Here is an 11,986-nt window from a genome sequence, read left to right on the forward strand (position 1 = left end):
CTGTCATGCGTCTTGTTTGTTGTCTGCTTGTTCTTCTGTGTCTCGTTCTGTGTTGCAGGAGGAGTCGGTGAACCTGTCAAACGTGCCCCAGGAGTACCACGACCTGAAGGAAGTGTTCAGTAAGTCCCGGGCTGCTTCTCTTCCTCCGCATCGTCCCTATGACTGTGCCATAGACTTAGTTCCAGGGTCTTCTCCGCCCAAAGGCAAGTTATATTCACTTTCTAATCCAGAAAGGGAGGTCATGGAGAAATATATTTCTGATTCTCTGGCAGCTGGGATCATCCGCCCTTCCTCGTCTCCCGCGGGGGCAGGGTTTTTTTTCGTGGGTAAGAAGGATGGCTCTCTGCGGCTGTGCATTGATTACAGAGGACTGAACAACATCACGGTAAAGAATACTTATCCTTTGCCATTGATGTCTTCTGCCTTTGAACGGCTGCAGGCTATATTCACGAAATTGGACCTGCGCAACGCTTATCATTTGATCCGCATTAAGGAGGGGGATGAGTGGAAGACGGCTTTTAACACCCCTAGAGGGCACTTTGAATACTTGGAAAGGCCGAAGGGCATAACCAACTCGCCCGCCGTCTTCCAAGCACTCGTCAATGACGTGTTGAGAGACATGGTCGATCAGTTCATATATGTCTACCTGGACGACATACTGATATTTTCTTCTTCTCTCCAGGAACATGTGCAACACGTCAGACGAGTGCTCCAGGGGCTGTTAGAGAATGGGCTTTTTGTCAAGGCGGAGAAGTGCGTTTTTCATGCACAGTCAGTTCCATTTTTGGGGTACATTGTGTCGTCCGAGGGGGTGCGCATGGATCCTGACAAGGTTAAGGCTGTGGTGGATTGGCCAATTCCAGATTCCCGCAAGGCCCTGCAGAGGTTTTTGGGATTCGCCAATTTTTACCGCCGTTTTATTCGCAATTTCAGCAAACTAGCCGCTCCTCTGACTGCCTTGACCTCCCCCGCAACAGCGTTCAGGTGGTCGGATGCAGCTGAGGCTGCATTCTCCAACCTCAAAAGCCGCTTCGTTTCGGCTCCCATTCTTGTCGCCCCTGATCCTTCACGTCAGTTTGTGGTGGAGGTTGATGCGTCAGAGGTGGGGGTAGGTGCAGTTCTTTCCCAGCGCTCCGCCGCGGACGATAAGATGCATCCTTGCGCGTTTTTTTTCTCATCGTCTAACCGCTACCAAACATAATTATGACATTGGTAACAGGGAGCTGCTGGCGGTCAAACTAGCTTTGGAAGAGTGGCGTCACTGGTTGGAGGGTTCGGGGGTACCTTTCATCGTCTGGACTGATCATAAGAACCTTGAATACATCAGATCCGCTAAACGACTAAACTCTAGGCAGGCTCGGTGGGCTCTGTTTTTCGGTCGTTTTGATTTTTCTCTATCTTACCATCCCCGGGTCCAAAAACATCAAGCCCGATGCGTTATCTCGTGTTTTTGATCCGTTCCGAGCGCCCGTCCACTCCCGAGTGTATTCTACCTGAGAGACTCATTGTCTCTTCACTTACATGGGAGGTCGAGTCGAAGGTCCGCACGGCCTTAGAAGAGGTAACGCCTCCGCCCGGGTGCCCACCGAGTCGGTTATTTGTGCCAGAGGGGTTATGTTCTGATTTTATCCGATGGGGCCACGATTCCAATCTGGCTTGTCATCCAGGGGTTAGTCGTACCAGTTTTTTGGTTAAGCAATGATTCTGGTGGCCCTGCATGGCTCGCGACGTTCGCAATTTTGTTTTGTCTTGCTCTGTCTGCGCTCGTGGGAAGACTTCCAGTCGTTCCCCAGAGGGGCTCCTTCAACTGCTGTCTGTCCCTTCGAGACCCTGGTCCCACATAGCGCTAGATTTCGTTACAGGCCTCCCTCCTTAACAGGGCAATACGGTGATTTTGACCGTAGTGGACCGGTTCTCGAAGGCGGCACATTTCATCCCCTTGCCCAAATTACCTACTGCCAAGGAGACAGCGGTTACTGTCATTAATCACGTCTTCCGTATCCATGGCCTCCCAGTAGACGTGGTTTCTGACAGGGGATCCCAATTTAGTTTTGTCGGAGTTTTGTCGTTTACTGGGGGCGACGGTTAGTTTGTCATCTGGTTTCCATCCCCAGACGAACGGGCAAGCTGAGAGAGCCAACCAGGATTTGGAGAGAACGTTGCGATGTCGGGTAGCTCAGAATCCTTCCTCCTGGAGTCAGCAGCTTCCTTGGGTGGAGTACGCGCACAACTCGTTACCAGTGTCGGCTACGGGCCTGTCGCCTTTTCAGTGTAGTCTAGGTTACCAGCCACCTGCCTTTCCCAGTCTGGAGTCCGAAGTCGCGGTCCCCTCCGCTCACGCCTTCGTCCAGAGGTGTCGTCACACGTGGAGAAGAGCCCAAGAGTCTTCAGGTGGGAGCGCGCACCAAGGCCCAGGCCGACCGCCACCGGCTGAAGCCTCCCGTTTATGTCGTTGGTCAAAAAGTGTGGCTTTCATCCAAGAACATTCCGCTCCGCTCCGTGAGTAACAAGTTAGCACCCAAATTCATTGGCCCGTTTACGGTCACCAAGATTCTTAGCCCGGTGACTGTCCGCCTCAAATTTCCCCCAGCGTACCGCAGAATTCATCCCGTCTTTCACGTGTCTAAAATTAAACCTGTTTTTCATTCCAACATTAATCCGCCGGTTCCGGTTCCTCCCCCCGCGCGACTCGTAGATGGGGAACCTACTTATTCGGTCCGTCGTATCTTGGACGCTAGGCGGAGGGGATTCCAGTACTTGGTGGACTGGGAAGGTTACAGTCCGGAGGAGAGGAGTTGGGTTCCTGCCAGGGACAGCCTGGATCACTCTCTTATTGATGATTACAATCGACAGGTAAGCTCTCCTGGGAGCGCCAGGAGGCGCTCGTAGGAGAGGGGGTACTGTCATGGTTCATGGGTTCACTTACTCGCCCTCGTGTGGTTGTAGTGTGTGTTGCCTGTGAGTGAGTGATTGTGTGGGCGTCACCCACCTGTCTGATTGTGATGTGCTGCCAGCCGTGTCTTGTTCTGTGTGTGCTACATATTGTGCGTGTCTACATGGTGTCTTTCTCAGTTCGTTGCAGGCTGTCCTGGTGTTGTGTGTTCTGTGTTTCACTTCCTGTTTCCTGGATTTCTGGACTATCGTCTTGTGCCCGCGTCTGGGTGGATTATATGGACTGTCGTCTTGTGCCCGCGTCTGGGTGGATTATATGGACTGTCGTCTTGTGCCCGCGTCTGGGTTGGATTATTCCTTGGTTTCTGATACCCGTTGCAGCCCTGCGCCACCCTGTTCTTCTGCCTCTGCACGCCATTGCTTCAGCACGCCTCAGTCTCTGCAGCGACTGCCCGTTTGGAGTGAAGTTATTGTACAGCGTATTCTGTCAATAAATATTATTTTACTTGCACTTGGATCCTCTCTCTGTGTTCACTTCCTGACAGTAAGAGACTTTTAACTACTAATCTTCCTTTTAATTACACAAATTTGTCAATCAAATGTCAACAAAGGTTTTAAACCTTCACAAAGCAGTGCTTCAAAATCACCCATCAATATTGCTAAGCAAAAAAATGGTTAGCATTTTAGTCTCTGTTAAGGGGAATTGTTCCTTTTGTATGAAATGGTGTGATCAATTTGATAAATAAATCAATAAATAAGGTGACTGATAGCATTATTTACTTTAAAAAATATATATCAAGATTTCTAGAGATATTGCAATATATTGTTATTGTGAATTATTTTTGCCACAATAATTGTGTAGTTGAAAATCTGATATTGTGAAATCCCTATTCAAAATATTAGTTAAGCAGTTTCAAATCTGAATTTTAAATACAGAAGTTCTCAGTCCTACTGAATGAGTACTTTACACTTACAGTATAGTGGTTTGTGCTTTGGGAAATGTTTACTCTTTTACAGTAATGTACCTGATCATCTTTAACATTAGTTTATTTGCCTTTAATATTCAGAGTTTTAAAAATCAAGTTAACTCAGTTCATGCAGGTCTATTAACAGATTTCATTGAACAAACTTTTCTAAAAATATTTTCAGGTTTATATTTTCTTGATAAAATGGTATGGATAATCCTTATGTTTTTAATGGAAGCAGTACAGACCTCTTTCTACATTTCTTCAATGAAAAATGAAACAGGTAGGACTATTATTATGATTATGAACAGTATGCTATTTAAACTTTTTTTTTTTTTTAAATTTAAAAGTTCACAAAAGTAATTAGTGCCAATGCTCATTTATGTGTTTACATTTTTAAAGATCAGAAAATGAAGAAGGCTTGCACTTTGATTAATGTATCTCTAACACTTCTTAATGTACAGATAGAGCAGGATGGACCTGTGCAGCTTTATTTCTTCAAACACTGTGGATGATTGTATATTACATGGAGTTGGGCAGTGATCTGGGTACGTATTGATATTTACAAATAACTTGTACAATAATACAAAGACAGGCTTGGGGGTTATAACGAGACTTGTAACAAGATTTTTTTTTTTTGTCAAACAAATTTATAGACAGAATTTCATTAAAGATTTATTAAAACATAAGTATATAATTAAAATTACAATGTAGGCATGCTGTTATTCCATGTTTATTCAATTTGTATTGATTTGAACTTACTCAAGAGGAGTGATGATCAGGGAGAGAGCGCTATGCAGTGTATATCTGAACTGACTAGTGAAATTTGTCACAACAAATTAAAAAGCATCACAACAACACATTTTTTATTTCACAATAACAATGAGGTAGTGTGAAACTTTATCAAACACAAATCAGAAAAAACATGTATCTGGCCCAAAATTGTATTTCTATATCAATGTCCCATTGCGACTTCTGACACAAAATGATAGCGTGTGTGTTGGGGATTGCCCCACTGAATGCCAGTTCTTTAATGGTCTTAACCACTTCAGCACTCTGATCAGGGGGTAGGAGTCATCATATCTTTTCCACCTTTTATTTTGTGCAGGGTTTCACCCCATATGAAAAAAACCTGTATGTTTCATATACAGCAACCATATATATTCTTTAATCAAATCAGCCAGAATTTCCTTATGTGTTTCATATAAGTCCAATACATGTCATATACAAAATCAGACCGATTATGGCCACTTTCATACTAAAAAGCACACATAAAACATGTATGGGATTTTTAGGTCATATATGAATACTGCAAAATTCTTATATGAGTTTTACATGACAACAGTATGTAATAGTATATGATTTTAGTAGAAAATGTGTATGAATATCAGTAAATTTCCTATACAAATCATTTAAAATTCTTGATTGAATCATATGCAAGTCATATAGGATTCATTTAAATTTTGCATTATTTGCTCATATGAATTTTATACAGATTATATATGTTTTTAATAGGTAAATTGTGTGTCTGTTCTTCAAACTTTATATGTTTCCACCTAATACCTCATATCTCTACATATAAATATCTTTTATGATTTCAGTCAATATTACAATATCTCTGCATATACAAATCATATATGATTTCAGTCAATTACTTGCACAAATTTACATCAGAAATACTTTTATTTCAACACAATCAACAAGACAATCAAATTATACTCCACAAGAGTAATTTAAAATTACAACTTGATATCAAACTGAACTTTGCAAAGGCAAAACACACACACACACACACACACACACACACACTCCAACAACAACAACAAAATACCTTGAACACACTGTCACGGCTATCAATCATCAAAGACCGTTGATGTTTTTGTGTTTTCTTCCCTCTAATTTCAGTAAGTTTGGCATTAATTGCTGTACCAATGCTGGCGGTCACCACATGAGGACACTTTCTGCAACGTTGCTCCTGTGAGACAAACAAATAAAAGGCAAAACATTGCTTATGTTAGGAAGCAAAGTGGCCCACAGTCCATGACTACATATCAAGTTAGACAAATCAACAGCAGCATGTTTGGGGATCTGGACTTCCAAATGAACCAGAAAGTTGTGAGTTTGACAAGAATTGACACTATTGTGGCACTGAGCAAGAAACTTATTATTTCACTTTGAAATGAAAATTATCCCAAGCTTTACTCACCCTCAAGCCATCCTAGGTGTATATGACTTTCTTCTTTCTGATGAACCTAATCTGAGAAATATTAATAGATATCCTGACGCATCCAAGCTTTATAATGGCAGTGATAGTGATCAATGAGTATAAGGCTGAAGAAAGTGCCTCCATCCACATCCATCTATTATAAACGTACTCCACACAGCTCTGGGGGCCTAATAAAGGCCTTCTGAAGCGAAGCAATGCATTTGTGTAAAAAAATATTCATATTTAAACAAGTTATGAAGTAAAATATCTAGCTTCCACCAGACCGCCATCCATATTATAAGTTACGAAGAAAGTGTAAAACTCTTGCAGTTCACAAAGCTTATGCGACATCCTACACCTTTCCTATTAAACTTACGGAAAAAACTGTAACTGACGTGATTCCAATTTACTTCGTAACTTGAATATAGATTGCAGTCTGGCGGAAGCTAAATATTTTACTGCATAACTTGTTAAATATTGTTAAATTTTTAACACAAATGCATTGCTTCAATTCAGAAGGCCTTTATTAAGCTCCCTGGAGCCGTGTGGAGTACGTTTATGACGGATGGAGGCACTTTCTTCAGCCTTATATTCATTGATCCCGTTCACTGCCATTATAAAGCTTGGATGTGTCAGGATATTTATTAATATTTCTCAGATTGTGTTCATCAGAAAAAAGAAAGTCATATACACCTAGGACAGCTTGAGGGTGAATAAAGCTTGGGCTAATTTTCATTTGAAAATCAACTAATCCTTTAACCTAAACTTAACTCCATCTGGATCACATTGAATATAGTAATAACAGCAACAACAACAGGGTTTCAGCACTTCATTGACTAGATAATCTAGTACACTTCCTGTTCTGTTGGTAGGGGTCTGTAATTACTCTGTGGCAAATCCTGTCCCATCTTCCAAGTCATGTGACTGATGCTGACGAACACTGAGACTTCAGGGCCATCTTCACTTCATTTAACAGATTTGGTAGCTCTAGCAACAAAAATATAGCAAAATAAAATATGATAAAGCAATCTCTTACACCTATTTACTATGTGTACATATGGTCATCTCAGCTGATGAATTTAATGTTAATGATGCGTTTTACAAAGCCATCATGCCAGATGTTAGAGGTTGGAAAACTTTCAGGTTTCTTGTCATATACTTGATAATGCAATTAATTACCAATAATTATTAAATTCTTTGTCTTAACTTTACATAGCAAGTTGAATAATAATATTGAAGCAATAGCAGTTCTACAAAAAAATTGAAAGTTTGAAGTGCAAAGACAGTAAAAACTACTAAAGTAATCCACCAAACAGTTTGATAGCTGGCTGCTGATTCACCACAACAGTAAAGTATGTGCATTTTTCTTACTTTTTTGTCATCGTTTCTCAATTTTTCGTTTTCCTCCATTTTTTCAGCCTCTTCTGAGTCTCTGTCGAGGTTGTGCTTGATCCTCATCAACAGTCATTCATTTCTCTGTGGTTTGGGAATCACTGTCCTTTTCCTTTCGGTCTGTCAAGAAACAAGAAACAAGAGATGGAAATGCTACGCATTCATTTTCTTAGATATTTGTCTTCTTTCCTCAATAAATGTAAACAGATGAACATAAATGACTGTACCCGAAGGGGAGGGCGGCAGATCTCAAAGGAGATATGTTAATACTTTATTTTAAAGGTCCACAATTACGCATGTTACACACATACACACTAGTAATTAATGATCAACTTAAATAGGCTAGTAAGGGCATATTAGCCGTTATTTAAACCATATTTTTAGTGTAGTAAGGTACTTCAATTAAATAAACTGAACAATAAGAAGCTAGTAACTATGTTTAATCAGTGATGGTTTAGTTATAAATTGCTAAAAGTTGTAAAGTGAAAGTTATATTTCGGTTTATTGACCAGAATAAACTATAATCATCACGTTCACACCCATGGAAAGAAAGTAAGGCCTTGCAAAACACAACAATTAACTTTTGATTCAGACATTTCCATAAATCATATGAATATCTCAAATTGACACAATCAAATTAAACATTAATAGACACTAATATATAACTCTTTATCTCATTTCATGACACAATTATCATGTTTACGCGTGTTAGCTTTAGCCCATGTGCTAATCAGTTCAGCTCGCGCTGTGCGCACGCGGCCTACTCAAAACGGCTCAGAATCAATCATTGTAGAAACTTCAACATGTCATTTACATTATTAATATCTGGAATTTCACTCCCTAAAGCAGAATAGAATCATATCTTTATTCACACAAGGAAGATTACTCACAGTGCTTCAACACTCTGGGATCCGCTCCGTCTCTCTCTTCTCTGTCTCCGGCGACATCACTTCAGGCTGACGCGTCGACTTCAAAAGCTCCACTTTCAGTGCACTCGATCACATCTCCAGTTAGATGAGTGGATTTTCTGGAGAAACTGTCTGGTCCGTCTGTGCTGATCTCCTCTGACTCTCTCTCTCTCTCTCATCTGCTCACGCTGAAAGCAGCGCCGGCGAGACCAGTGGGCGGGACTTATGAATGCGCCGCTACTATTGGCTCTTAGGGGTGTCTCTCATTGCAGCACGAATCAGTGATTGGATGAATCTCTATTTCTTCTAGAATTTGTTTTCCTTTTCTTAGGTTACCCGGGTTACACATCAATTAATCTGGGCCAGAATCAGATCTGATTTCAACCTCTTTTTAAAGTCTTTAAAAGCTCAATGTTACCATAATTGTTACAGCCACACCAGTTCATTTGTGTGCGTGTGTAAACTTCTTGCTGTTTTTTGCATAGTGCATATTCCTGCAGAGCGGCTGAATTCTTGATTTTCTTGATTATTTCCCATTTGTAAAAACTTGCTCTGTTTTATAGTCACACACTAGTGTAATGTGTCTGTTTTGCACTCTTGATATTTTAGAGCGTGACCCCTTCATTGTTGTGCACTTTTTTTCTGCACAGTGGTTTATTTGTAGTTTGTACCTTTTAAAATTTTAAATGGGATATATCCATCCAGTGAATTCCTACGACTTAGGTTTGGGTTTGATTCTAATAAATGTATATTCTGTGATGATATAGAAACCACAGATCATCTATTTTTTCATTGTATGTATGTGGAGGCTTTATGGTCTGATATTCATGACTGGCTTTATCCAAAGGTGCCTCACCTTGGAAACTTCACTCTAAAGGACATCACTTATGGACTTATAATGAACAGTAACAAAAATGACTTCCTGATTAACAACATTCTTATGCTGGGAAAATTTTATATACACAAATCCAAGTACTTGAAGGTGAAACCAATGTTTTATGCATTTCATAATGATTTTTTTTTTTTTTTTTTCTTATATAAAAGCCCTCCAAGTGATGAAAAAGAAAAATGCAATAAAGCTTTTCTCCATTATAGAAGAATATGATTTAATAGAAAAACCCTAGCCCCCTTTATTAGATGTTATTTAATTATTATTTATTTTTATATATTTTTGCTTATGTTATATTGTATTCTCTCATGCACCTGTTCTGTAATTTGTAATGCAACAGTGTGTTAATAATGCCATGTTGTTTGTACATTACTAATTGGTTAATTAAAAAAAAAAAAATTGTAGTTTGTACCACCAAAACATTCTCGGAGTTTTTGTATGTTTTTGTATTTCCCATTAATTTCCTATGGCAGTCATTTTTAACCGCAAAGGAGCCAAGTGTGACTTTTTCTCCTGACCCTTTAACATATCTGAATCATGTCCATGATTTTTGTGTTCACAGAGCTAATGCAACTAAAGTCACCAAGTGTCATCCCATGTTAAAATGTTAATCTAATTAATTAGTTTTGTAATTAAAATGTTAATTTTGTAATTAATATATGTAGGGCTCCACTTAGGACAAGATAAGAGCGAGGGCATGAGTGAAGTACAGCCTTATACTGATGCAATATGTTTTATACACATCTTAAGAGATATGGTGGACATTCATAGGCCTTAAATTTGCATTATTTTCCTATGTTTTTACATCATGAAAATCTGTAAGACTTTAGTTATATGTGGGACATATGACATATAGGATTGAAAATACATAAATATTATGCAATTTGTATATGCAGTTTTTGCAGCATATATGTCCCTTATAATATTCTGTTGGAACATATAAGAATCACATATGGGACCATATACACATATTATGCTTTTTAGGTAGTTTCTGTAATTAATAAATAAGTAAACAGCAGTAAATAACTAAATACAAACAGAAATATCCACATACTGTTGTATAAAACAGCAAACTATAAATTAAACAATATAAACGTTCTCAAAGTGCGATTAGCAGAATAACAACCAAGTAAACAGAATATGTAAGAGCATATAAATAATGTGAGGTACATTAACAGTGTCCTCATGGTTTTAAAGTATAACAAATATATATTATACAGAATCATAAACATACTTAAACAAGGTACAGCAATATAAGACGTGATGCTAACAGCACTTTCACGTGCGTTTCACATGACCAACAAATAATCATGAAGATCTCAAAACACGGCTTAATGTTAGAGATCGTCTCAGTAGTATAAACATCCAGTATGTCAAACATAAAGTCAGGAAATAAACTTACTTTGTCAATAACTTTGTCCTGCAATCAAAGATGCTGCACGGGTGGAAAATGTGTCATATACTGACGGCATCGTATGCGTAACTGAGTATGCGTCACTTACGCCAAAACAGTATTCACTACTAATTGCGTAGTACGTCATTTTCATATGTAGAATAATTAATACAAACCCTTAACAGATTCAGAACACAGCAGCAGATAATATTGAAAAAACATAATATAAAGAATTCACAACAGTGTGCATAAATAAATACATCATAAATACATACATGTTAACCAATTGTAAAAGTGAATCGAACTAAGCAAAGATGGGGTGCACCTTGCACTCACAGCTCTCCCTTGCACAGCAGATTTCTGAGGCTTCAGAGGATTTCATGTCTGTTCTTGCTTCAGGTCTGGCACTACACACACAAAGGACACCGCTCTCATAACAGACATTACGATGGCTACTATAGATGGCGATTGTGATGTTTATCATTACTCCCTGTCTGACACTCCTGCTCGCACATTCCCCTTATATAATGTCCATCAGCGACTTGCTCTTCCTCGCGGTGCCATGCGGTGGCACTGGACGCTCGGTGGACGGCCCGATCCTTGACCGCCTCCTGGCGGCCGGCGATGGCTCCTCCGGTTGAGGGCAGCCGGCAGTGAGTCCGCCGTCCCCTGCTCCTCCCCTTCATGGCGGACGGTAGCAGGCTCCGGCCCACGGCGGACGACGGCACTCCTCCACTCCCTCCAGGACCGCAGCCACCCCACCTCATCCCAGGAGCACGGCATCCGGGTCTCTGTCCCACCTTTCACAAGGCTCCAGTACCACTGCCTCGGGCAGCCTCTCGCGGTCTTCACTCCTGCGCTGCCCAAACTCCGCAGCACCGCGATCCCCCTCAGCAGCGAGGGCTCTCCGACAGCATATCCCTCCTTCCTCCCGGGTTTCGGCACCAATGTAACACAGTTTGTATGTACGGGAAGAAGGAGGCGGGAACCGGCGAACATTCAACAAAACTTTAATATAAAATAAACAAAGAACAAAACGAAAGTAACATAAACATAAACATAATAAAACATAAAATAAAGTCCAGGCCTGGTCCTCTCTCGTCCTTCACTGATGTCGCTCCTCCTTTTATGCCCCCGGAGCTCCTCCGTGAGAGACTCAAGGCCAGTGCACCTCACAGGTGGAGCTCGTTAACTCTCGCGTCACCGGCCTCGCGCCGTTCCCTCACGGCTCTCGCCCGCCCTGCTCGTCACAATCCATAATTAACAGAACATGGTGTTCTTCAAGAATGTTTGAGCATCTGGTTCAGTTATTTCACCCATTATAAGGTCACATGACAACTT

General features: G+C 40.6%; 1 long non-coding RNA gene across 1 annotated transcript; it reads right to left on the reverse strand.

Moving 5' to 3' along the window:
- Nucleotides 1-4,696: 4,696 nt before the first annotated feature.
- On the reverse strand, nt 4,697-9,159 carry LOC125248099. The gene is made up of 4 exons (XR_007180240.1): nt 8,346-9,159; nt 7,435-7,575; nt 6,950-7,050; nt 4,697-5,832 (listed from the first exon to the last, which is right to left on the reverse strand). It is a non-coding gene; the product is annotated as an uncharacterized LOC125248099 (long non-coding RNA).
- Between the last annotated feature and the right edge of the window lie 2,827 nt (nt 9,160-11,986).

This window comes from Megalobrama amblycephala, linkage group LG16, assembly GCF_018812025.1.
Source record: "Megalobrama amblycephala isolate DHTTF-2021 linkage group LG16, ASM1881202v1, whole genome shotgun sequence".
Classification (NCBI taxonomy): domain Eukaryota; kingdom Metazoa; phylum Chordata; class Actinopteri; order Cypriniformes; family Xenocyprididae; genus Megalobrama; species Megalobrama amblycephala.